The following is a 25,929-nucleotide window of genomic DNA, read 5'->3' as shown; positions in this document are numbered from 1 at the left end:
GCTAACTCAACAATTAAAGGTGGAGGACGGATTGGGTCTAGAAGGCTGGCTGAAGGGATTGGGGATCGGACCATGGTTAAGAGACATTATCAAATACAGCATAATAGTTCTAAGCATAATTATAATACTTTTGCTTGTTTTGCCCTGTGTGTTTACTTGCTTACAAGGCCTGATACAACAGCTTTTGCAGAAAATGCTGAATGCACATCTTCTTGTACAAAAAGAAAACGGGGGAGATGAAGAGAGCTTGGCAGAAGAATGGTTGTACAGCAGGGGACATGATACTGTAAAATTAATCCAAGTAGGGAGGGCTACGTGACTGCTGCAAAGTTCGCATGACCCTGAAGAGCAGACGGTGTGCAGAAAGCAGGATATTGAAACTGCTTGGTATGTAGAAATAGATAGAGAAGAACAAAGAAGTGCTAAGCTGTTCTAACTGCAAGGCCAGCTGGACAGGCAAGTAGGAATCACAAGCAGAGTTTTAAGATAATAGTACAAGTCACATAGCAACCAATCATGAGCTCGGCTTTTGCAATATGTATGAGCTAATTAATGAACATATATAAACTGTGTAATCTGTCACAATAAACTGAGACTTGATGATCATGATATCATGAGTCTTGTCTCCCGTGGCACCCTCCAACATCTGCTGGCATGAAGACTTTTGTCATTAATATCTTGTCCCCAAGGTGCTGGGCGAATGGCTTCCCAGTCAGGGTCCTGGAGCAGAAGTGGCTTTTCAGAGCCCATCCAGAAATGAGCCCTGAGGCAGCAGCTCTGCAGCACTGGCCACCAGGCTGGGTTGCAAGGGAGGCTTCTGGCCATGCCCTGCAAGCAGCTGCTGCTGCCAAGGTGCCTTTGGTGCCTCGGGCTGTCCCTGGCACAGCTCCCAGCACGGCACTCTGCCCTTGTGCCCGAGGCCTTCCCTGTGCTGGGGCTGGCCTGGGGCTGTTCCTGCAGCGGGACCTGCCCTGCTCCTGGCACAGGAAAGGCAGTTCCTGCTGGAGCAGGAGGCTCTGCCTGCAATGGGCTCAAACCACTCCAGCGAGGCCCTGCTGACTTCAAAATTGCTTCCTAGAGCAGAATATCCTATAATTGTTATAGATTCTGGACTGTGGAGTAAATAACTCTGGTTAAGAGCTTATTGTCTAATCATTATCAGATTGTATTTATATAAATATATCTGGTATTCCATCAGTAATCCTGTGGGACAAATTGCATTGACAGATTGTTCAATTCTACCTGTCCAATCGTTTATACATAAACCTTTGACAAATTCTGGGGCCGGGATTGCATCCAGTCACTCCCAGTCTCCTCTCTTAGAAGGAATTGTAGAAGTCTGGGGGCCCTGCAGGGGTTTGAGGATCCATGGTGGCTGTTGGGTGTCATTTTTCCATCTCATGACTCAGCAGGAGTTTCTCCAATAATGAAATAAAACTTTTGCCTGAAGCTCCCACTCTGCACATGACAGGAGTGTGTGTGACATCCCGGCTCTTTGGCAGCCTGGGGAATCCTGGAATGTCACTGTGGAGCCCCCGTGAGTGATAGTGACAGATCGGTGCCTTTGCAGCCCAAGGTGCCCTGGGATGTCACCATGGAATGGCTGTGAATGCCTCTGACCACACGGCTCTTTGCCATCCCCAGAAACCCTTGGGAGGGCTCCATGGAGCCCCTGTCTCTGTGTGTGACCTTCCTGCTCTTGAACTGCCTGGAGACTCTTGGAAAGTCCCCATGGAACCTCTCTGAGGTCCAGTGACAAATCTCATCCTAAGCAGGCAACCATCACCAGGAAAACCTGTTGCTATGGTCAGTTTCCATAGCAACCATCCCCAGCCCCTGTTGCTAAGGTCAGTTTCCATGGCAACCATCCCCAGCCCCTGTTGCTATGGTCAGTCCCTGGGCAGCTCCATGGAGACCCCATGCCAGGGGTGGTTGCCATGGACACCAGCTCAGGCCTGGAGCCCGTTGCCATGGCAACCATTGGCACTCCCATCCCCAGAGTCATGGATCCCAGAACCACAGAATTGGCTGAGCTGGGAGGGACCCATCAGGATCCTCGAGTCCAACTGCTGGCCCTGCACAGGACACCCCAACACTGCCAGCCTGGGCCTGGCAGCGCTGTCCAAACGCTGCTGGAGCTCAGAGAGCCCTGGAACTGTGACCCTTCCCTGGGGAGCCTGGGCAGTGCCCCAGCAGCCTCTGGGCAAAAACCTTTTCCTGAGATCCAACCTAAGCCTGCCCCAACTCAGCTGCAGCCGCTCCTTCCACTCCTGTCCCTGGGCACCAGAGTGAAGAGGTTCCCTCAGCCCCAGCCAGGGACCTGCTCCCAAGGCTGCTGCCTTGGCCACCAGGGCTGGCACCAGCTGGGATGCTCGGTTTCCAAGAACTGGGGTTTGGGAATGGGATTCCTCAATTTCCTGCTCTCGCTAAAACCGCCCTGCCATTTGCTGCCCTCCCACCTACCATGGAAAGCACAAAAGGCAAAGATCCCTAGCTGGAATAAGAACAATTTACTGGGAACAGCAACAAGACCGGGACCAAACAGGAACAGAAACAATATTGATAACAGAAGGGATAAGATAAACTATTTCCACAGAAAACTACATCACCAGTGACTGTCTCTTCCTGGCCACGTGTTTCCTCCTGCATGGAAAGGACACCCGTCTCCTCAGGGAGAGAGAAAGAGTCCCTTTCCTGCCCCTGGCAATGACCTGAGGTGGGAGTGAATGTAGTGACAGGGCCATGGCCAGACCCTCATGTTCTTCTATCCCACATCAGGTCATTGGCAGGGGCAGGAAAAGGGACAGGTGTCTTCCCAGCATGGATCACAGGGAACATGGATCATCAGGGCTCTTCCCAACATGGTCCTCCAATGGGGGATGAAGCTGGAGCACTGCACAAAGCTCTTCCTGCAGCTGGGGAATTTGCAGGGCTTCCCTTACTGGTGGCTCCGTTGGTGTTTGGTCAAGTCAGAGCTCTGGGTGAAGCTCTTCCCACACTGGGGACACTCGTATGGCCTCTCCCTGGTATGGATGGACTGGTGCCTGACAAGGGTGGAGTTGTGCTGGAAGCTCCTCCCACAGTCGGGGCAGCGGTAGGGCCTCTCATCCGTGTGAATCCGCTCATGCAAGAGGAGATTTGAGCTGGTCTGAAATAGTTTCCCACATGTGGGGCACTCATAGGGCCTCTCCCCAGTGTGGATGCGCTTGTGTCTGATGAGGTGGAAGTTGCGCTTGAAGCTCTTCCTGCAGTCGGGGCATTGAAAGGGCCTCTGTGTGAATCTGCTGGTGGCAGAGGAGATCAGAGCTGGTGTGAAACCTCTTCTGACACTTGGGACACTCGTAGGGCCTCTCCCCAGTGTGGATGCGTTGGTGGATGATGAGGTGGGACCTGCAGCTGAATCCCTTCCCACACTCCCCACACTCGTAGGCCCATTCCCCAGTGTGGATCATCTGGTGTCGTTTCAGATTGTTGCTCTGCCTGAAGCTCTTCCTACACTCCAAGCACTTGTACGGCTTCTCCCCATGGTGAACCTCCTCATGGAGCTCCAGCTCCAAGCTCTGGCTTGAGCTCTGCCCACCTTCCTGGCCCAGGGTGGAACTTTCCTCCTCAGAATACCCTGGGCTGGGTTTGCAGCCCCTCTTCCTGGGGGATTTCTGGGGCTTTTCCTCCCTGTTGGATTCCTGTGCTGTGGGGCTCCTCAAAATGGCCTCTTCTACGACGTTCTTCCACGGGGATTTGCCCTCACTGGTCCCCATCCTCAGCTCCTTGTCTGGGGGAGGAAGGACAAGGAGAGAATGGGATTTGCCTTCGTGCCACAGGGAAGGGCAAGGAGATCCCCCCAGTGCGTCCCCAGCAGGAGGGCACCGGCAGCGGGGCTGTCCTGCAGCCGGGAGCCGTGCTAAGCTGGGAGATGGAGCAGGAGAGAGGGGGAAAGGGGCACTGACTTCCTCCTCACCTGCCTGGGGGTCCTGGGGCATCTTCCTCTTCCTTGCAGACTCCTCCTCCATCCAGCCAAAGTCTGGGTATGGGAAATTCTGTTTTGGAAGGAAAACAAGGGATGAGCAGATTAAGTTTTGTACTGGTTTGAAGGCAAACCTGGGAGAGAGTCTAAGCCAGAATGACAATTTAATAGGAAAATTAAGATTAAAGCAATGATACAGAAAGACTGGTTTAAACTCACAGAGTCAGGATATAACCTGACACCCGGATAGTCAGGGTGGTGGTAGCTGTCTGATGAAATGGTGGATGCAGTTTGGCTCGAGTGATGAACATGATTCTGTCAAAGCAGTGATCCTGTAGAAGGGTCTGGTCTTCCTCTGAAGGTTCGGTGGTGGTTATGGAGCTCTGGTCCTCTGGGAATGCAGTAGGCAAGGTGATCATGGTGTTGCAAGGGTGAGATTATATCCAGGCAGGAATGCTTGGTTCCTCCCCCTGGGCGGAGCATCCCACAATGGGATGATGTAATTTTATCAGTGCTGCAGTGACACTCAATGGCCCATTAACAGAAGATGGCCCCTGGAGGGCGTTATCAGGGCTGAGCCATGGAAGAGATAAAGAACACTGCCCCACCTGTTGATAACAGTTTATGGAGATGGGGACTGAAAACACTTTTGGTTACATCTGACACTGTAACCTGAAACAGTGAGGCAATCCCTGCTCGGGGTGGGGGGTGAACACCACCCCCCTTACCCAAACTGGCTCAGGTGTAAAACTCCCACCCTGGGAAGGCCACGCACACAGGGGACAATGTCACACTTGCCCCGCCCCAGGGGAGATCTCTGTCCCTGTCAGTCCCTTGTTCTACCCCTTTTCTTTTTCTTTCCATCTCTCTCTCTACCTCACATTTACTGTTCAATAAAATCCACTTTGGATTTGGTCTTGTTAGCACCTTAATTGGTGCAAAGGCAACTCTCTAACAATTTTATTATCCAGATTGCAATATTAAATTGGCACAGTGAGTTCAGGGCTCTGTTGTCTGACCCCAAGTGCCTTTGACAACAGCCTGGTTCCCTCCTCTGAGGAGGTTTTGCCTCTTCTGGAGGAACTCTTGGAAACTTGGATGCAGCTTTCTCTGAGCAACTTATGGAAGAACTTATGAGGAAAATGGCTGTTGTGGGTGGCCAGTGTAAAGATAATATTTTCTTGTCCTTCCCTGCAAAGTTTGCTAAAATCACTGAAAGAAAGGGAATAAATGATACCAGCAAGACTGACAAGTCCTACAAGAAGCCCAGCTCTACCTAAATTCCTGAATAACTCCCAAATTTACAGGTTTGGGGGTTTTGCCAAATATGAGAATCATTATCTCCTTCGTCCCTGTCACCTTTGTCATAGCTACACAGCGCATTCTCTTCCTTTTAATTATCTGTATGGGGCTAAATGTCCACTTTTCTTTTTTTGGAACCTGCCAGCATCTGAGCTGGACCTGTGCTGGAACTGATGAAACTTGGAGTTGCCACTGAATTGCTTCTATTGTTGGTTTGTTCATGTTTGGGATTTGATTGCATTTCCATCACAAGTGACTTTTGGGAAGAGCATATATACCTCAAGGCATTTTTTGGAGGGTTTAAATTGATTTCTGCCAAGTTTGTTTTGTCCAGTGCTCAGGGGATGCTCGAGGGGTCTCTGTGCCTCTCTCCCTGGGGGATGCTTGGGAGGGGCTTGGATGGGTTGTCCCTTTCCCTGTCACTCCAGGCCATTCCCCAGGGGTGTCCCTGGTCCTGTTACCCCAGGGCATTCCCCTGAGGGGTTGTCCCCATCTCTTTCACCCCAGGCTATTCCACAGGGGCTGTCCCTGTCCCTATCCCTGTTACCCCAGGCCATTCCTGAGGAGGTGTCTCTCTCCCGGTCACCCCAAGCCATTCCACAGGGCAGTCTCCATTGTTCTCACCCCTGTGCCAGGGGAGTGCTCGGGGGAGACTCTGTCCCTCGCAGCCCAGGGTGTGCTCGGGGGTTGAAACAGGGTATTTAATAAGGTAAATTTAACATGGTAGAAATCCATTTGGATTTAGGTGAAATGTGCTGATTTGAATTATTAGTAGCTTGCTAGCATAGGTAAAATATGCTGTTTAGTCTGCTAGCTCTGCTGCTGAAACACGGATGAAAAACTGATCCTCACAAATCCTGTAAGGAGTTGCAGAGATGGTATGTTTATTGCAGTGCTGGATGCATGTGGGGATCGTTCCACTTCAAAGGACATCAGCACCCTGTGTAAAAGATGGTCCCATGTTCCTCTCATTTTTGCCTCACGTTTGCCGCAATGGCAGAAACTGAGATCTTGCAGACCCTAATTGGAGATCCAGCTTGGAGAGATGGATGATTATTTTTGCAGGTCTATTTGCTGTACCACCACAGACCACTGCTTCGAGCAGGGCCTGGCAAGGACCTGGCAAGGAGTGGCTTGTTCTACATGCTCACACCGGCTTCACAATACCTGCTCAACCCACAGATTTTCCCACCTCTTGGCCCAATGAACTTTGGGGTAACTCTGGTGATCTCCCATGGAAGACCCCTCATCTGCCTCATGACCACTGTGATAGACAGAGATTGAAGCCTTTTCCCAAGGACTGAGACTGAGACCACCACCACAGGGAGGAGGGCTGGCCTGATCAATGTGAGATGTTTCCCAGGTGTGGTTGATGGACCATGAAAACAATGGCTCTCGTTCACAGCTGATAACATGACCTGTTCCCCCTCAGTGGCTTCAATGGACTTAGTCTTCATTCTACCCGTTCCCCCTCAACGATTTCAATAGACTTTCAATGTCTTTTGCCTGTTCCCCTGCTTTGACAGTGGACTATAAAAGACCTCTGAGATAACCAAGATTTTGATTATCTTTGCTGTCTTTGGTGGGAGTTGCCCTGGCTCAAGGGAGACACGGAGAGAGAAAAACAGCAGGCAAAGAGAGGCAGGAGAGAAAGGAGGACACAAACACAATCAGCTGAGAAGGAGGCACTCTGAAAACAGAACTGCAAGAGACTGAAAAGGAATGGGATGGAAAGAAATAATTTTTAACTTGTATTTCCAATCAAAATACAATTTCCTCCCTTTCTCACCAACCTCCTCCCGGTGTCATTCAGCAGGGCTGTCAGAACGTTCTTCATTTTGAGTGGATTTTCCAGGCTGTACCCACAAGGAAACAGGGAATGGGGATTTCCTGCTCCTGATTTCACATACTCAGCTGAGGAGAGGAGGAGGCAGCAGGAGAAAAGGACAGCTGGGCTTCACCCTTCCTCAGGAATGAGTGCGAGAAAGTCTCTCATCTTGTCTGCAGATGCTCCCACAGAGATGCGAGGGCTGATCCCAGAGCCCCAAGGGTCACATTCAGGGCTGCCCTCAGGGAATGTTCGCCTGGTATTGAGGGGCTGCGTGGCAGCACCTGGATCTTGGAGCACCCAGCTGCCCCCATGTTTGGAGGTGCCTGAGGAGGGCTGGGACGATGCCAGGGACATCCTGCAGTGACACCCTCCCTGTCCCGCTCTGCGTGTGCTCAGTCCCAACCCTGACCCTGATCCTGGTCTCAATCTCACTCCATGTTTAGACACACTCACAGTTCTGTATTTAATCTCAGTCCAGTGCCAGACTTGTCTAGCCCCAGACCCAATCCCAGCCCCAGCCCTAAAGCCAATCCCATGTTTTGCCTTAATCCCAATCCCAGCTCTAATCCAAATCTCAGCCCCAACTCCAACCCCAGACCCAATTCCAGCCACATCCTAAATCCTCAGCCCCAAACAAAATCCCAGGTTCAGCCCTTCTGGGGGTATGGGGGTGTCTCTGTCCCTCTGACCCCAATGATGTTTGGGTGGGGTCACACCAGGGCTGAGAGGGACAGAGACCCCCCAGCCTCCCCAGGGATGAGAAGGTCGGAGAGCCCCCCCAGCCCCGAGCACCCTCAGTGCTGAGAGGGACACAGAGCCCCTGGTCCCCAGCCCTGCACAAGCATTCCCTGAGGCCAGAGGGATGGAGACCCCCTGAGCATCCCCCAGGGCAAGGGGACAGAGACTCCTGAGCATTCCCTGGGCTGAGAGGGACAGAGACTGCCCCGAGCAACTCCTGGCACAGGGGTGAGAGGGTGGGAGACCCCCCAGGTATTCCCTGGGTGAGAATGATGGAGACACCCTGGGGAATGGCCTGGGGTGACAGGGACATGAACACCCCTAGGGAATGGCCTCGAGTGACGGGAACAGGGACAACCACCCCAAGCCCCTCCCAAGAATCCCCCAGGGCGAGAAGCACAGAGACCCCTTGAGCATCCCCTGAGCACTGGACAAAACAAACTCGGCAGAAATAAAACTTAGCCCTCCAAAAAATGCCTTGAGGTATATTTGCTCTTCCCAAAAGTCACTTGTGATGGAAATGCAAACAAATCCCATACATGAATAAACTGAAAATAGAAGCAATTCTGTGGCAATTCCAAGTTTCATCAGTTCCTGCACATCTCCAGCTCAGGTGCTGGCAGGTTCCAAAAAAAGGAAAGTGGAAATTTGACCCAATACACATTAATAAAGGGAAGGGAAAGCTCAGTGTAGCTGTCACAAAGGTGACAGGGACCAAGAAAATAATGATTCTCATATTTGGCAAAGTCCCAAAACCTCTGAATTCTGGAGTTACTTGGGAATTTATCTACTTGAACTGGGCTTCTCATAGGAATTTAGTAGCCTTGTGTTCCTCACCTTGGAGTGAATGAACCTTGTCAGTCTCTCTGGTATGATTTGCTCCCTTTCCTCCAATTATTTTAACAAACATTTCATGGAAGGACAAGAATTTATTTTCTTTACACTGGCCACCCACAACAGCCATTTTCCTCATATGTTCTCCCAAAAGTCACTCAGAGGAAGCTGCATCCAAGTTTCCAGGAGTTCCTCCAGAAGAGGCAAAACCTGCTCAGAGGAGGGAACCAGGCTGTTGTCAAAGGCACTTGGGGTCAGACAACAGAGCCCTGAACTCACTGTGCGAAAATAATGTTGCAGTCTGGTTAATAAAATTATTAGACAGTTGCCTCTGCCCTAATTAAGGTGCTAAGGAGACCAAATAGAAAGTGGATTTTATTGATCAGTAAATGTGAGGTAGAGAGAGAGATAGAAAGAAAGAGAAAAGGGGGGAGAGCAAGGGAGTGACACGGACAGAGATCTCCCCTAGTGCGGGGCAAGTGTGACATTGTCCCCTGTGTGCGTGGCCTTCCCAGGGTGGGGGTTTTACACCTGAGCCAGTTTGGGTAAGGGTGGTGGTGCTCACCCCCCACCCCGAGCAGGGATTGCCTCACTGTTTCAGGTTACAGTGTCAGATGTAACCAAAAGTGTTTTCAGTCCCCATCTCCATAAACTGTTATCATCAGGTGGGGCAGTGTTCTTTATCTCTTCCATGGCTCAGCCCTGATAACGCCCTTCAGGGCCATCTTCTGTTAATGGGCCATTGAGTGTCACTACAGGACTGATAAAATTACATCATCCCATTGTGGGATGCTCCGCCCAGGGGGAGGAACCAAGCATTCCTGCCTGGATATAATCTCACCCTTGCAACACCACGACCACCTTGCCTACTGCATTCCCAGAGGACAAGAACTCCATAATCATCACCGAACCTTCAGAGGAAGACCAGACCCTTCTACAGGATCACTGCTTTGACAGAATCATGTTCATCACTCGAGCCAAACTGCAGCCACCATTTCATCAGACTACTACCACCACTTTGAGCAACGGGGTGTCAGGTTATATCCTGACTCTGTGAGTTTAAACCAGTGTTTCTGCATCATTGCCTTGATCTTAATTTTCTTACTCAGTTGTCATTCTGGCTTAGACTCTCTCCCTGGTTTGCTTTAAAACCAGTACAAAACTTAATGTGTTCTCCCCTTGTTTTCCTTCCAAAGCTGGATTTCCCATCCCTCAAAGCTTGCCAGATGGAGGAGGAGGCTGCAAGGAAGAGGAAGATGCCCTGCGACCCCCAGACAGGTGAGGAGGAAGTCAATGCTCCTTTCCCCCTCTCTCCTGCTCCATCTCACAGCTCAGCCTGGCCCCCGGCTGCAGGACAGCCCCACTGCCAACGCTGTCCTATTGGGGAAGCACTGGGGGAACCTCCTTCCTCTTCCCTCTGGCTCAGAGGCAAACCCCATCCTCTCCTTGTCCTTCCTCCCCCAGATAAGCTGCTGGGGATGGAGATGAGGGAGGACAAATCCCCTCTGCAGAACCTAGTGGAAGAGGGCATTTTGAGCAGCTGCACAGCACAGGAATCCAATAGGGAGGAAATCCCTCAGAGATCCTACAGGAGGAGGTACTGCAAGCCCAGCCCAGGGTGCTCTGAGGAGGAAAGACCCACCCTGTGCCAGGAAGGTGGGCAGAGCTTCAGCCAGAGCTGGAAGCTGGTGGTCCATGAGAAGCCTCATGATGGGGAGAAGCCCTAGAAGTGGTTGGAGTGTTGGAAGAGCTTCAGGCAGAGCAACACCCTGATCTGCCACCAGATTATCCACACCAGGGAATGGCCCTACGAGTGTGGGGAGTGTGGGAAGGGCTTCAGCTGCAGCTCTGCCCTTGTCACCCACCAACGCATCCACACTGGGGAGAGGCCCTACGAGTGTCCCAAGTGTCAGAAGAGGTTTCACACCAGCTCTGATCTCCTCTGCCACCAGCAGATTCACACAGAGGAAAGGCCCTTCCGCTGCCCTGAGTGTGGGAAGGGCTTCAGCTGCAGCTCTGCCCTTGTCACCCACCAATGCATCCACATCGGGGAGAGGCCCTATGAGTGTGAGGAATGTGGGATGAGCTTCAGCCAGAAGTTCTCATTGATTCGCCACCAGATCATCCACACTGAGGAAAGGCCATACAAGTGTGAGCAATGTGGGAAGGGCTTCAGCCAGAGGTCCAAACTGATCATCCACCACATGATCCACACTGGGGAGAGGCCCTACATGTGTCCCGAGTGTCAGAAGAAGTTTAAGACCTGCTCAAATCTCTTCTGTCATCAGCAGATTCACAGACAGGAGAGACCCTTCTGCTGCTCCAACTGCAGAAAGGACTTCAAGTGCAACTCCACTCTTGTCACCCACCGGCACATGCACACTGGGGAGAGGCCCTATGAGTGTCCCCGGTGTGGGAAGAGCTTCACCCAGAACTCTCACTTGACCAAATACCAACGGAGGCACTAGTAAAGGAAGCCCTGCGAGTCCCTGAACTGCATGAAGAGCTTTGTACACTGCTCCAGCCTTATCCCCCATGGGAAGACCCATGTTGGGCACAGGCCTGGTGACCCACATTCCCTGTGATCCATATTGGGAAGACACCTGGTTGGTTATCTTTTAGTTTGGCCCTAACATTCTTCTGATTTGTCTTTATCAATTAAAACACCTGAAACAGGACAGAAAAGAAAGTAATTATTCACAGATTTCCAAAGTCCAACCTTTTAACAGGTATTTGTGAAGGAATTTATAGTCTGGGGACATATTCTGGAGGATTTGTGGGTTCTTGGGGTATTTCAGGCAGTGTTCTCCATATCTTTGCACACCCAAAGTCAAGATGGATTCATCTGTCACCTCAAAATGACTCAGTCTCACTGAAAACACCTCAGTCTTACCCCAAAATGGTATAATCCCACTTCAAAATGGCTTTTTTCCACCTCAAAAAACTCTAACCCATGACAAAATACCCAATTCCACAGCCTCCAGGGTGAGATGGGGTAGGAGGGAAATTGGGAGAAGTGGGATCCAAATTTAAAGGGTGTGGGATCATGATTCTGTGCAGCTGGGTGTATGGGATATATTTTGATAATAAATAAAACATTCAGAATTATTGATTCCTGTCCCACTAATTTTCAGTCAGTTCTCTTTTGTTTTTCAGAGTGCCACCTTCTCAGTTGATTGTGTTTGTGTCCTCCTTTCTCTCCTGACTCTCTTTGCCTGTTCTGTTTCTTTTCTCAGTGTCACCCTTGAGCCAGGGCAGCTCCCACCAAAGACCCTGCCCTGATTTCATTCCCAATCCATGAGCTACAACCACCATGGGTGAAGTTATGAAGGCTGGCAGTGAAATTTCACTGTAGGATTTGCTCCAATCGGCTTTTGGCTCTTCCATAAGAGCTTTGCCTTCAAGGGCAGGAACATTTTTTCCTGGCTGGGATCTGGAATTCCAGCCCCTGGGAGCATGTGCCATGGATCTCAGACGGGCATTCCCGAGGCTCCCAGGGTTCTGCTCCTGCCGTGCCTCCCAAGGAGCTGTGCAGGGCAGGGGACAAGGTGCAGCAGCTGTGCTGGTTCTGCAGTGCCACCATAGCCCCTGGTTCCATGAGTTTCCACACTGCCAACAGCGGTTCCTGGGTTCCATGATACCCTGCTGTGTCCCCATGGATATTTGGAGTCATGAAGTTCTTAAGTGTCACAATAGCCACCTCATTCCATGAGCTTCTGCAGTGTCCAAATGGCCTCCTTGGACGGGCAGTGTCACCATGGACCATTGGCTCCATGCAGCCCCGCTGGGTCACCTTGGACTCTTTGGTTCCATGAGGTTCTGGAGGTGTCTCCATGGTCTCTTTGGATCCACAGCGTCAGAATGGACCACTGGATCCACGTGGCCTTGCTGTGTCACCATGGCCCCTTGGTTCCATGGGACCCCAGGGTCACCATTGACTCCTTGCTTCCACGTCACCCCCTCAGTGCCAAAATGGCCCCTTCGTTCCATGGGGAACACAAAAGATTTATAGAAACATTGAGCAAATCCGGCTTAACACAGCTGGGAACATCTGTTTGTACTCCAAAGAGAGGTTAAAGGTGAGGATGGCACCAGCAGCTTCCATCTGAAACATGGATCCAGGAAAAGAATCAGGACAGAGAATTCAGCTGGGAGACTCAGAGAATTCTGCTTTCAGAGATCATTTCTGGCCACACTGTTCCTTGTAGAAAGGTGACACCATTCCAGGCAGCCTGTACTGAGCAGGTGGATCCTGAGTAGGGTTTGTTGTTCAGGAAACCTGCTCAGGCTTTTTCATTCTTACTTTCCCAAGAGGAAAACTTCTCCTGGGCCTGTGTGCAGGCAGAGCCCTGAGGAGTGCAGGTGGGAAATGGTGCAATGGGCTGGGACATGGAGCTGCAGAGCTCAGGGACAAGGTTCTGCTGCAGGGCACAGGGATGTCAGTGCCAGTTGGGCAATGTCAGACATGGTGAGGATGGGGGTGAGGAGCAGCTTGTCCAAACAGGGTCAGCCCTCAGGGGGCTCATTCTTCTACATGCCCAGACCTCCTAAGGAGAACTTCAGTGTCAAGATCACCTGGAGAATGCTTCTATTATCTCTTCTCTGAACTGGAAACTAAGAATACTCACTTGATTAAAGAAAAAAATTCAGGAAGTGCACTTGGAAATCTTCTTCCTTTACAAGGACTCCAAACTGACTCCAATCAGCTGCACAAGCCCAGGAGATTTGCAGACAATTGAATGAAGACAAAGCGCCCCTGAAGTATTCTTGCATTTTGATGATCCCCATGGTGGATTTGGGGCTTAGTCCAGAATCCTCAGGCACTGAGAGAAGGCTGAAGAAGCTGCTCAAGGAGTCAGAAGCAAAACTCCAAGTCCCTTGGAGCATCACTGGGCCCCACTGAGGGCAGGGACTGCCAAAGGCTCTCCAGGGACTGGTGAGAGCAGATCCTTGAGGCCAGGATTGAAGGGAGCCCAAGGCTCAGAGCAGGGAACTGCAATGCTGAGCAAGGCCTGGGCTGGCTGGGGGAAGCAGAAAGGCCAAGCCCTGAGCCCAGCCTGGCACAGCAGGGCCTGTCCCTCACGGGTGGCTCGGGGCTCTTTGTGGGGCAGGGGGGATGTGAGGGGCAGCAAGGACAAATGTCACAAACCTGTGTGACCCTGTAGATCCTCATGGAACCAAGTGGCCATTGTGGCACTGTGCTGCCTCATGGAATCAAGGAGACCATTGTGGAACTCAGAGACCCCAAGGAACCAAGGGTCCATGGTGACCTTGTGCAGCCGCAGTGTCACAGAGGAGCCGTTGTGACACAGTGAGGGCACACGGAGCCGAGGGGCCACTGTGACACATCAGGGCTTTGTGGAACCACTAAGCCACTGTGACATTGTGTCCTGGGTTGTAAGATAAGCTTGTATTCTATTTGCCATCTGTTGGAAGTTGGGCAGGTTTGTTTTCTCTCAAGAAGAATGTTTTGCTGGAAGAGGTAATGGTTTGTTAATGGGCCATTGACTGATTCAATGCAGGGCTGGTAACATAACACCATCCCATTGTGAGATGTTCCACCCAGAGGGGGAAGCCAAGCACTCTTTTATTGTATAAAGGGGTAGCTTTTGGGGAGATGAAGCAGCTCTCTCTTTGCGGGATTTCGCAGAGAAGCAGCTCCTTCGGCAAGACTCCCGAGAGAAGCAGCTCCTTCGGCAGGACTCCCAGAGAAGTGGCTGGAGCGCGGTGAGGCAGCGGCGGCGGAGCTCGGAGGCAACCGCGGCGCAGAGGAAGACCGGCCCAACTGCCACCAGATCTTCAGAGAAAACTATACCCTTCTAAAGATCACCACTTCAGCTGCAATTCATCAGCCACTGCAAGAGGAGCAGCTGTCATTTCAACCGGACTGCTACCAGCACCCCGAATCCTCAGGTTGTGGACTTTTTCACTAGTTTTGTTTGTACCGATTGCATTTGCCTTTTTAAATTGTTATCTAGTTTTCTCCTAATAAAGAATTGTTACTCCCATTCCCATATCTTTGCCTGAGAGCCTTTTAATTTAAAAATCCTAGTAATTCGGAGGGAGGGGGTTTACCTTCTCCATTGCACAGGAGGCTTTTGACCGCCTTCACAGACTCCTGTCTTGACGAACCAAGACACATTGCAAGGCCTCATGGAAGCACGGGGCCACCCTGACACTGCAGAATCAAGGGGAACATTGAGACACTCCAGGGCTTCATGGAACCAAGGAGATCATTGTGACATTGTGGGGTTCCACGCAACCAAGGGAACATGGAACAGGTCTGGCTACCTTGACCACCCAGGGGCCAATTCTCATCTCCCTATGAAACACTGGGACCATGTGCTTCTCTTTCTTATGGGAAAAAAAGCATTCACCTCAACTAGGGGCACATGGCCAAAATTGGGCATTTGATGCCAGAATTCCCTATATCCAAGGATAGCTCCCAGATAAAAGCTGCCAGGACTGGCAAGTCTGGCTGGCCTTGTCTTCCTGAGGGCTGGCATTTATTTGCCTCAGAAACATGGGGGCTCTGTGCTTTCCTTCCTAATGTAATGGCCAAAACTAAGATTCCACCTCCAAAATGCCATATGTCCAAGGATAGCCTCTAAACAAAAGGGGCCAGGAAAGCCAGATCTCGCTGGCTTGGCCTAAGGCGACCTCTCATCTTCTTCCAGAACACTTGGAGTTCACGCTTCTCTTACCCATAGGAAAAAAACCCATCTATCTTGACCAGGCGCCCATGGCCAAAACTGGGATTCCACCTCCAAAACAACATACAGCCAAGGATTGCTCCCAAGTGAAATGCCAGGAAAGACAAGTCTGGCTGCTTTTGGACCCTTGGGGGCTGCCTCTCACCTGCCTCAAAACACTGGGGCTTGCTGCTTTCCTTCCTATGGAAATGAACTGTACTTATGTATGAAGAAATGACCAAAAATGGAATTCAACCTCAGAAATTCCCTATATCCAAGGGTTGCTTTCAGACAAAAGCTACCAGGACAGAGAGGTCTGGCTGCCTTAGGCCTTTGATGGCTGCCTTTCATCTGCCCATCAAACACCGGTGTTCCATCCATTCCTTCCTCCATAAAAGAACCATCCTTCTCCTCCAGGTGTCCATGTCTGAAACTGGGATGCCACCTCTAAAATTCCCTATATCCAAGGGTTGCTCCCAGCCAAAATCTGTCAGTACTGTCAAGTCTGTCTGGCCTTGGCCTCTGGTGGCTGCCCCTGCCACACTGGGGCTCGGTTCTTTCCTTCCCATGGAGATCACTGTGACACTGTGGGCACCTCATGGAACCAAGGGGATCATTGTGGCACCACTGGAGCCCATGGAACCAAGGGGCCATGGTGACACCATGGGGCTTCATGGACCCAGAGACCATTATGACTCTGTGGGGCCTGATGGAACCATGGAGACCATTCCGACCCTTCAGGGCCTCGTGTCACCAAGGGGGCATTGTGACACCTCAGGGCCTTCTGGAAGCAAGGGACCATTGGGACACTGTGGGGCCCCATGGAAGCAAGAGAACATGGACCAGGTCTGACTGGCTTGGCCTGCCAGGGGCCACCTGACAGGTCTGGCTGATCTTGGGATTTCAAGGTCTGCCTCTCATCAGCTCCTGGAGCACTGGAGCTCCATGCTCTTCTCTGTATGGAAATAACTGTCTGTTATTTCAGATGTCCATTGCCAAAATTGGTACCCTCCCTACAAAATTTCCTATTTGTAAGGGTATCTCTCAGAACACAATCTGGTGGCTCTGGCTGGCCTTTGCCTCTTGTGGTCACCTCTCATCCGCCCCTAAAACAGTGGTGCTCTGTTTCTTCATTCCTTTGGAAAAAAAAAAAACTGGTCTTCATGTTCGGAGACCATGGCCAAAATAAGAATTAGCCACCGATCCCAGCCGGGCTCACAGAACTATCTGCAGCCCTGGGCAGATATTGACTCTGCCAGTGCTGCCATCCTCCCTCCAGTGAGAGAAAAGGACACAGGGCAGGCACACAGAGGAGCAACATGGACACACCAAGGGCAGGGAAGAGGAAGTTGAGTCTCAGAATGGAGGGATGAGTGGATGCCTTGATCTTGGTGCTGAAATCCTCTGCTGAAGCTATGGAGAAGGATGTCATTGATACATCAGACACTCCTTTTCCCTATAAGGCATTGAAAAGTATGGGGAGATGACTTGTTCAGCAAAGGCCTCCATGCTGAAGTGAGCAAATGTTGCAGTAGGTGTGATCCCATGAGAAGTTTGAACAGAGAAAGAGAGAAGAGTGATGAGACCCTGTGCCCTCAGGAAGAGGAAGACCTCTGTTCCCAGAGATGAAGATGATTTCAGAAATAGGTGAAAAGAACTTTTGCTATTAAACAGCTCATCTTTTAAGTAATATCCCATAACATTGGCTATAAAGACAGCTGTGGGAAAAGCTGTGGAAAAATGGAAGGGACTTCACAATTACAGATTTTCCTGGGCATCTGCTATTTATGGAAATTAAAAGCCATGAGATAACTGTTTTCTTGTGGAGAAGTCTCCATAACATTAACAAGAGGAACTTTTCTCCCTTTTAGCTGACAATTTAGGTTTGATCTCTTTACACTGTCAGGTTGTACGAAGAGGGGAAGTGTTCTGAAAGTTTTGTCCTGATTCTTTTTACCCTTTCTTTTAGTTACTGTTAATAAACTTTTCTTTAGAAATTTAAACGTTTATTTTAAAGTTCTGAGCCTACTTTGCCTTTCTCCTAATCCTATCTCACAGCAGAAAATGAGTAAGTATATTCTAGCGAGTGCACTGGTAATTAGCCAACACTGAATCCACCACACTAATTAATGCATTGGCCAAGAAATCTCAAATTAGCAAACCAAAACCACTACAGAAACTTCCTGTCATGGTTTGACAATGGCACAATGCCAGTGCCCCCATGAAAATGTGATCCCTACCTTGAATGCTGTGAAGTGGAACCTAGAATAGAGCAAAGCAGGCCCAAGCTTAATAACAGGAAAAAAACTTTATTAAACTACTACTACAAAAGAAAAGAGAAAACTAAAGAAGGGGGGAAAAAAACACACAAAGATCCAAATGAAAACCTTGCAAAACATTCCTCCCCCCACCACCCAACTCCAACAAACCACAGTGAGACACAATCTGGGCCCCAATCAGGTTTCCACCCTCCAAACAACCGATACTCAGTCCATCGAGGGAACAGAGTCTCCCCTGTGCCACAGACCCCCCAAGAAACACAGCTCCACATCCTGTGTTTCCATGTCACACATGGCACCGCCCGGAGAAAAAGTTTGCCATGGTGACCCTTCTCCTTTCCATGCACAGTGCTCTCACCACCAATGCATGGATGGACAGACTGCTTTTAGGATTTTTTCCTTTCAAGGATGCCCTGCCAAGAGGGGAGAAAACAACAGTTCAGTTTTTCATTGTTTGGGACCACAGTCCCCCCCATTTTCCCCTGGGGCCGAGGGCTCAAGAACAGAGATCTTCTTCTCTTCTCTTTCCTTTCCAGGGCAAGGGGGCGCCACCACAAACCCCCTAACCTTTTCTCTGTTCACTCCAATTTTGTCTTTTTCCCAGCTGAAGCAGGTCTCTTGACTCACTGGCATCCTCCCAAAACACAGTCCCTCTTGAAGGAGAAGATTGGTTCAGGTTGTGGCTAACACAGAAAAGTCCAGCCAAAAGCCACTCCTTGTCCCCCTCCCCTCTAGAATTCCTCCTTCCAACATCCCAGGGTCCAAGGTGTCCCTCTTCCTCTCTTTCAAACCGAGGAGGGGAAAGGAAAATTCACAAAGCTTTCATTTTCTCAAGAAAGGGTTAAAAGTCTGAACTCCCAGGGATGGCTCGATGCCCGGACATCCAGCAACTCCCACACAACTGGGCACCTTGGAGCTCCCCCCACTCCTCCTTCCTCGCGGTGGAATTGCTGACAGGACAGGATCGCCACCGTCTCTTTCTCTCTCCCCCTCTGGAGAGAAACCGGGGAGGGGAGGGGGGGGGAAATGGAGACATCCCAGATTTCTTCCACCCTTCCATCTGCAGGGGCCAGCCCGGTTCCAGTCCTTCCACCACCCTTGGGGCCTACCTTTCAGGCCATGGGGGCTTCCCCTCCCCCACCCAGCTTGTGGCTGGGCAGGGGAGGTTTGCACTGCACGCTGACCGGAACCAAAGAGAGCGAGTTACCCTGGGAATTCTGCTTTCAACCCCTCTGTGTTCTCAGAGGCGTGTCTACTTTCAATTGGTCAATATCTAAATTGACCTCTTCCTTCCGGAAAAAAATTCTCTTTCCGTGTCAAACCACGACACTTCCTGATCCACTGCCCCAGACAAGAGAGAAATCAAGGCAGAGCCATGGTTTGTCAGGACTTGTTTGATCCGAATGAGCCCCATGGTGCATTTGGAGCTGAGCCCCGGAATCTCACAGCCTGAGAGGAGATTGCACAAACCTTTACAGGAGTAAAAGTCAAGAGGAAATACCCAAGGTGTCTCAAGGCATTAATGGGACCCATTGAGGTCCATCCCCAACACAGAGTCTTCGTGGACTCCTTGGAAAAGAGAACTGGAGACCAGGATGGCACAAAAACCTCTCAGAAACTGAAAACGGCACAAAAACCTCGCGGTTTTGAAAGGACAATCCAAAGTACTCTAAGAACCTTGAGGATCTCAAAGCATTAATGAGCCCCACTGAGTGTCAGTACAAAGCTCTCATGGGACTCCTTAAAGCAGATAATTGGAGGCCATGATTGCACAAAGCTCTCAGAGACTTCAAAGCAAAAGCCAAACCCAAAGTCCTTTGAAAAGCCTGCAGTCCCTGGGAGTATGAAGGAGCCCCCAGGGCCATTCCTGACCAAGGCTCCCCAGGGACTCCTTCCAGCAGATCCTTGAGGCCACTGAGATGTGGGCTAGGGGGGGATGCTGAGGGAAGGAGCAGGGGCTGACAGTGCCCAGCCTGGCTGGGGCTGTGCCAGGAGGCCCCAGGGCCTCAGGACAAGGTGTCTCCTCACAGCCCTTGGTGGCACAGACCCTGCTGTGCCCCAGGGCACCAAGACTTGGCTTCTCTTTGTCCCCACCTGGCATCAGTGCCTCCAGTTCTCTGCTCTGCCTGGGGCCTGGGGACACTTTCTCAGTCGTGTCCCTCAGTGGGACCCATTAAAAGTCCCAGAAACTTTGGAGTTGGATTCTGACTTGGAGTTCTGGAGAGGTTTCTGCAGCTCCCTCTCAGGGCCTGATGTTCAGGGCCTGAGCACAAAGCCCCAGAGGGTCATTAAAGTCCTTGTGCTGTGTCTGTGCTGCTGAGCTGGGCCGGGCTCCTGGCACAGAGGGTGAGCCTGGTAACCAAGCAGAGCTTCAAAAGCACATTTCTCTTGCTGAGCAGCTCTTCTCCCAGCCCAGCAGGGCTGGGGCACTGCCTGCAGCCAGCCCGGGCACAGCACAGAGGCACAGAGAGCTTCAATCAGTCAGGGCTGGGAAGGGGCTGAGAAGTGCCTGGGGCAGAATCACTGCCAGCCCTTGGCACAGGAACCTCTGGCTGCAGGACAATGCAGCTGCAGCTCCTGGAGAGATCTCCTAAAGCTGGAACATGCCAATGCCCACAGAGCCTGTGAGTGCATTCTCTGCTCATCTCCTGTGCAGAGCAGCCAGGGGTGCCCAGGGCTGTCCTGCAGAGCAGGGTCCTGCAGCCCAGGGCGCTGTGCTGGGCCAGGGACTCTGCTGCCTGCCAGGGACAGCTCTCAGCCGGCCCTGGAGCTGCTCCCAGCGCTGGCCAGGAGCTGTGGGGGGAAGGAGCCACCCTGAGCAGGGCAGGTGCTGCTGCTGAGAGGGGCTGGCTGGGGCAGGGCTGCTCCAGCTCCAGACCAGCCTGGGCACAGCTCCGGAGGACACTTCCCAAAGAAGGTAAGCCTGGGATTGCTGTAAAGATCAGGAGCTTTCCAGATGGTGTTTTCAATTTCGTTGTTGGAGAAGGGTGGGAAGGTTGGGGGGATGACAAAAAGTGTTCTGCTTTTTATATATTTTTCATATATTCATAGCTCTGCAAATTACTATGATTTAGTTATAAAACTATAATTCTTACATAACTCTATTAAACTGTTAAGTGGCTCTTCTAAACTACTATTATGTACTTATATAACTGGAATCCTTAGCTGTGTCTACTATGTTTTCTTCCTATCTCTCAGATTTTACACCAATAAGCTGACTGTCTAAATACATTCCTGAAATACTGTATAGTCTAATTAGGAGGGAGTGGATCTACAAGAACAGTATTTGGTTTTTGACCAGAATATGAGCAGTCATAACAAAAAGTGGGGCAAAGAAGCCCTTTGACCTACTCCAATGGGTTGATCCAGGGGTGTGTAACTTGGGCAACTGAATCTCCTATTGGATGTTCCTGTTAAATATCCTAATTGATTAACATTAATAATTGTTGAAATCAGTGGCTGGGTGTGCCCCATCCCCACTGGGACACCTGGAACCTTCCAATAAAAGTCTGTTTTTTTCTTTAATGTTGTAACACTCTTGCAAGTGCTTTTTTTCTCTTTTAATTGTAGATAACAGGGGGATGAGAGAAGCAGAACAGGAATTGTAGTCCCAGAATCACAGAATATTCTAAGTTGAAAGGGACACACAGGATCATCAAAGGAATGTTTGAACATTTACAGAGACTCCAGAACGGTGACTTTGGCTGGTCAGTGTCTCTGCTGGGAGCCTCCCAAAGGGCCTTCAGCCCCTCCTCAGCCCTGGGCAGCAGCAGCATCACCTCTGTAGGGCCCAGCAGGGCTCTCCTGAGCTGCCCTTGCCCAGCTGCACACAGAGCCTGCCCCAGCCAGGGCCCTGCACACAGGCAGGTTTCTGTAGGGCCGGGCCGAGGGCACACAGGATGGGATGGGCTCTGTGAGCGCTGGCAGGGACAAGGCACCTCTCAGGAGGGGATGTCCAGGCCCAGGGAGATGCTCAGGGAAGCAGAGGGGGCTGAACAGAGCAGTGCTGGGAGAACAAGCCCATCCAGCCCTTCACCTTCCCTCAGCCACAGGGAATCCTTTGCCTCTCTCAACTCTCAGTGGCAAATCCTGAGTGCAGCAGGAATGCTGGGGAGTTCTGACCTCAGAAGGCCAGCAATGATGTGTGGGTAGGAAAACAATTCCTTAAACCAACTCCTGACATCTGTTTTGTTTCCCTTAGAAGTATGAGTGCAGATGGTATCAAGCCTCTCTGCAATAGGAATTACTCCCCTAATAAATCCTGAATATCCAGCCTTGCCCCTCTGTTAAATGGCCACAAACACAGGGCAGCAGGACAAGGATGGCTCCTCGAGAGCCCCCACACACTGCCCTGGCTGCTTCTGGCACATTCAGCCAGCACAACTGGAGCTCAGGCAGGGACCTGGGTGAAGGTTTTCCCAGAGCAGGAACAAGGGTGGGTGAGTCCCAGCAGGACAGGCTGCAGGGAATGGCCCAGGATTGGCTCCAAGCAGCCTCTCCTGACTTGTCCCTGTCCTTTCTCCATGAACAGGTGCCCATGTGCAGCCACAGCAAATGTCCAACAGCAGCTCCATCAGCCACTTCCTCCTGCTGGCACTGGCAGACACGCGGCAGCTGCAGCTCCTGCACTTCTGCCTCTTCCTGGGCATCTCCCTGGCTGCCCTCCTGGGCAACGGCCTCATCATCAGCGCCGTAGCCTGCGGCCACCACCTGCACACGCCCATGTTCTTCTTCCTGCTCAACCTGGCCCTCAGCGACCTGGGCTCCATCTGCACCACTGTCCCCAAAGCCATGCACAATTCCCTCTGGGACACCAGCACCATCTCCTACACAGGATGTGCTGCTCAGTTTTTTTTTTCCTTTTCTGTGCTGCAACAGAATATTTCCTGCTGACCATCATGTGCTACGACCGCTACGTGTCCATCTGCAAACCCCTGCACTACGGGACCCTCCTGGGCAGCAGAGCTTGTGCCCACATGGCAGCAGCTGCCTGGGCCAGTGCCTTTCTCAATGCTCTGCGGCACACAGCCAATACATTTTCCATGACCCTGTGCCATGGCAATGCCATGGGCCAGTTCTTCTGTGATATCCCACAGATCCTCAAGCTCTCCTGCTCCAATTCCCACCTCAGGGAACTTGAGCTTCTTGTGGTTACTAGCAGTTTATCATTTTGTTGTTTTGTGTTCATTGTTTTCTTCTATGTACAGATCGTCAGGGCTGTGCTGAGGATCCCCTCTGAGCAGGGATGGCACAAAGCCTTTTCCACCTGCCTCCCTCACCTGGCTGTAGTCTCTCTCTTTGTCAGCACTGCAGAATTTGCTCAACTGAAGCCTGCCTCGATATCCTCCCCATCCCTGGATCTGGCCCTGTCAGTTCTGGGCGATGAAATCCTGCTCAGCGTGGGCAACTGAGCCCTTGAAGGACTTAGTGTCAGGTCAAGGCTTGCTTTCCCTCCCAAAGCCTTCCCTTGGCAGCCTTGGGCAGGGGATTCATCCTCCCTCCCTCCTCCTTACCACAGACCTGCTCTGTTCTTCTTGCAGGTAACCAGGTAAAGAGGGCTCATGATCTGACTGTACTCAGGAATTCTCCAAAAGCATATGGCACTTAGGAAAGCTTGTGTCTCCTTCCTGTTGGTTGGTAGCGACATCGCCATGATCTTGTTGATGACATCCTTCTCCTCCTCGTCCTCGTTCTCATCCTTCTTCTCCTTCTCGCTGTCTTCCCCCTCCTCATCCTCATCATCCTCCTTGTCCTTGTCCGGTCTCTTCCTCCTCTTATTCCTCCTCTTAATGCTTCTTTGCCTCCTCCTCTTCCTTGTCCTCCTCCTCCTCTTTCTCCTCATCCTCTTTGTCATTGTCCTCCTCCTCGTCCTCCTCCTCATCCTCATTCTCCTCTTCCTCCTCGTTCTCCTCCTCATCATCCTCCTTTTCCTCCTTCTCTCTCTTCCTACTCCTATTCCTCCTCCTCATCTTCCACCTCCTCTTCATCAACATCGTCATCGTCGTCATCGTCGTCCTCCTCGTCCTCCTCTTCGTCCTCATCCTCCTTTTCGTTCTCCTCGTCCTCCTCCTCGTCCTCCTCGTCCTCCTCGTCGTCGTCCTCCTCCTCCTCCTCTTGCTCCTCCTCCTTGTCCTCCTTGTCCTCGTCCTGCTCCTCGTCCTCATCCTCATCCTCATCCTCATCCTCGTCCTCCTCGTCCTCCTCGTCCTCCTCGTCCTCCTCTTCCTCCTCCTCCTCCTCCTCCTCATTGTCCTCCTCCACATCCTTATTCTCATCGTCTTTATCCCTCTATTCCTCCTCCTCCTCCTCGTCTTCCTCGTCCTCCTGCTTCTTGTCCTCCTTGTCCTCCTCATCCTATTTGTCCTCCTTATCCTCGTCCTTTTGCTCATCCTTGTCCTCCTCCTCATCCTCCTCCTCCTTATCCTCCGCATCCTTATCCTCCTCATCCTCCTCATTGTCCTCCTCATCCTCATTCTCCTCCTTCTGCTCCTCCTCATCTTCCTCCTCTTCCTCCTCCTCATCCTCCCCATCCTGCTAATCCTCATCCTCCTGGTCTTTCTCCTCCGGGTCCTCCTCATCCTTGTCCTCCTCCTCTTTATTCTCCTCCTTGTCCTCCTCCTCCTCCTGTTCATCTTCCTTCTCCTCCTTGTCCTCCTCCTCCTCGCCCTCCTTGTCCTCTGCGTCTTCATCCTTTCCCTCATCTTCATCCTCCTCCTCCTCGTTGTCCTCCTCCTCCACCTCCTCCTCCTCATCCTCCCCCTCCTCGTCCTCCACCTACTCGTCCTCCTCGCCCTCCTTCTCCTCCTCCTCGTCCTCCTCCTCCTCCTCCTCCTCTTCCTCCTCCTCCTCGTCCTCCACCTACTCGTCCTCCTCCTCCTCCTTCTCCTCCTCCTCCTCCTCTTCCTCCTCCTCCTCTTCCTCCTCCTCTTCCTCGTCCTCCTCCTCCTCCTCCTTATCCTCCTCCTCCTCATCCTCATCATCCTCCTCGTCCTTGTCCTCTCTCTTCCTCCTCCTATTCCTCCTCTTCATGCTTCTCTGCCTCCTCCTCTTCCTTGTCCTCCTCCTCCTCCTCATCTTCCTTGTGCTTGCCCTAGTCCTTGTCATCTTCCTCCTCCTCCTCCTCTTCCTCCTTGTCATTGTCCTCCTCCTCCTCCTCTTCCTCATCCTCATCCTCATTCTCCTCTTCCTTCTCGTTCACCTCCTCCTCCTCATCATCCTCCTTGTCCTCGTTCTCTCTCTTCCTCCTCCTATTCCTCCTCCTCATTTTCCACATCCTCTTCCTCACCGTAGTCGTCGTCGTCCTCGTCCTCATCCTCGTCCTCCTCCTCGTCCTCCTCCTCGTCCTCCTCCTCGTCCTCCTCGTCCTCCTCGTCCTCTTCATCGTCCTCCTCCTCCTCCTCTTCCTCCTCCTCCTCATCCTCCTCATCCTCCTCCATGTCCTCTTCGTCCTCCTCCTCCTCCTCCTCTTCCTCCTCGTCCTCCTCCTCCTCCTCCTCGTCCTCCTCCTCCTCCTCGTCCTCGTCCTCCTCATCCTCGTCCTCCTCCTCCTCGTCGTCCTCGTCCTCCTCATCCTCGTCCTCGTCCTCCTCCTCCTCGTCCTCTTCCTCCTCCTCCTCCTCCTCCTCCTCCTCCTCCTCCTCCTCTTCCTCCTCCTCCTCCTCTGTGTGTGGTTCTCAGGATTCAATGACTCTAGGATTCCAGGAACCTGGAACTCTGAGATTCCATGGCTCTGTGACCCCATGGATGGATTCAGGACTGTCTCCAAGGCCACGAGGGAACATTGGTGCCAGCAGGAGGGGCTGCAGTGCAGGGGCACCAACAGCTGAGAGGTGACTGCAGCTGCTGCTGCTGCTGCTGTTGCTGCTGCGGCTTCTGCTGCTGCTGCTGCTGCTCCTTGTGGGGGTGCTGCTGGCAGGGGCAGGGCCCTGGTGTGGCTGAGCATTGCCATCTCAGCCTGCAAGCTCCTGGGAGCTCAGGACAGAGCCAGGACTGACCCAGGTTGGCAATGCACTTGAGGACGGGCACAGAGAATGGAAAGTGCCCATGGAGTGGTTCCGAGCAGGTCTGTGGGAAGGAGGAGGGAGGGAGGATGAATCCCCTGCCCAAGGCTGCCAAGGGAAGGCTTTGGGAGGGAAAGCAAGCCTTGACCTGACACTAAGTCCTTCAAGGGCTCAGTTGCCCACGCTGAGCAGGATTTCATCGCGCAGAACTGACAGGGCCAGATCCAGGGATGGGGAGGACATCGAGGCAGGCTTCAGGTGAGCAAATTCTGCAGTGCTGACAAAGAGA

The 25,929-nt window shown here is 51.8% G+C and overlaps 1 pseudogene; it reads right to left on the bottom strand.

The window, feature by feature from the left end:
* Nucleotides 1-2,938: 2,938 nt before the first annotated feature.
* On the bottom strand, nucleotides 2,939-4,200 carry LOC146764360 (uncharacterized; annotated as a pseudogene).
* Nucleotides 4,201-25,929: the final 21,729 nt, after the last annotated feature.

This window comes from Lonchura striata, chromosome 35 (genome assembly GCF_050655825.1).
Source record: "Lonchura striata isolate lonStrDom1 chromosome 35, ASM5065582v1, whole genome shotgun sequence".
Lineage (NCBI taxonomy): Eukaryota > Metazoa > Chordata > Aves > Passeriformes > Estrildidae > Lonchura > Lonchura striata.
Note: the sequence above shows the minus strand (reverse complement) of the source record. Positions and strands in the feature narration are given on the sequence as shown.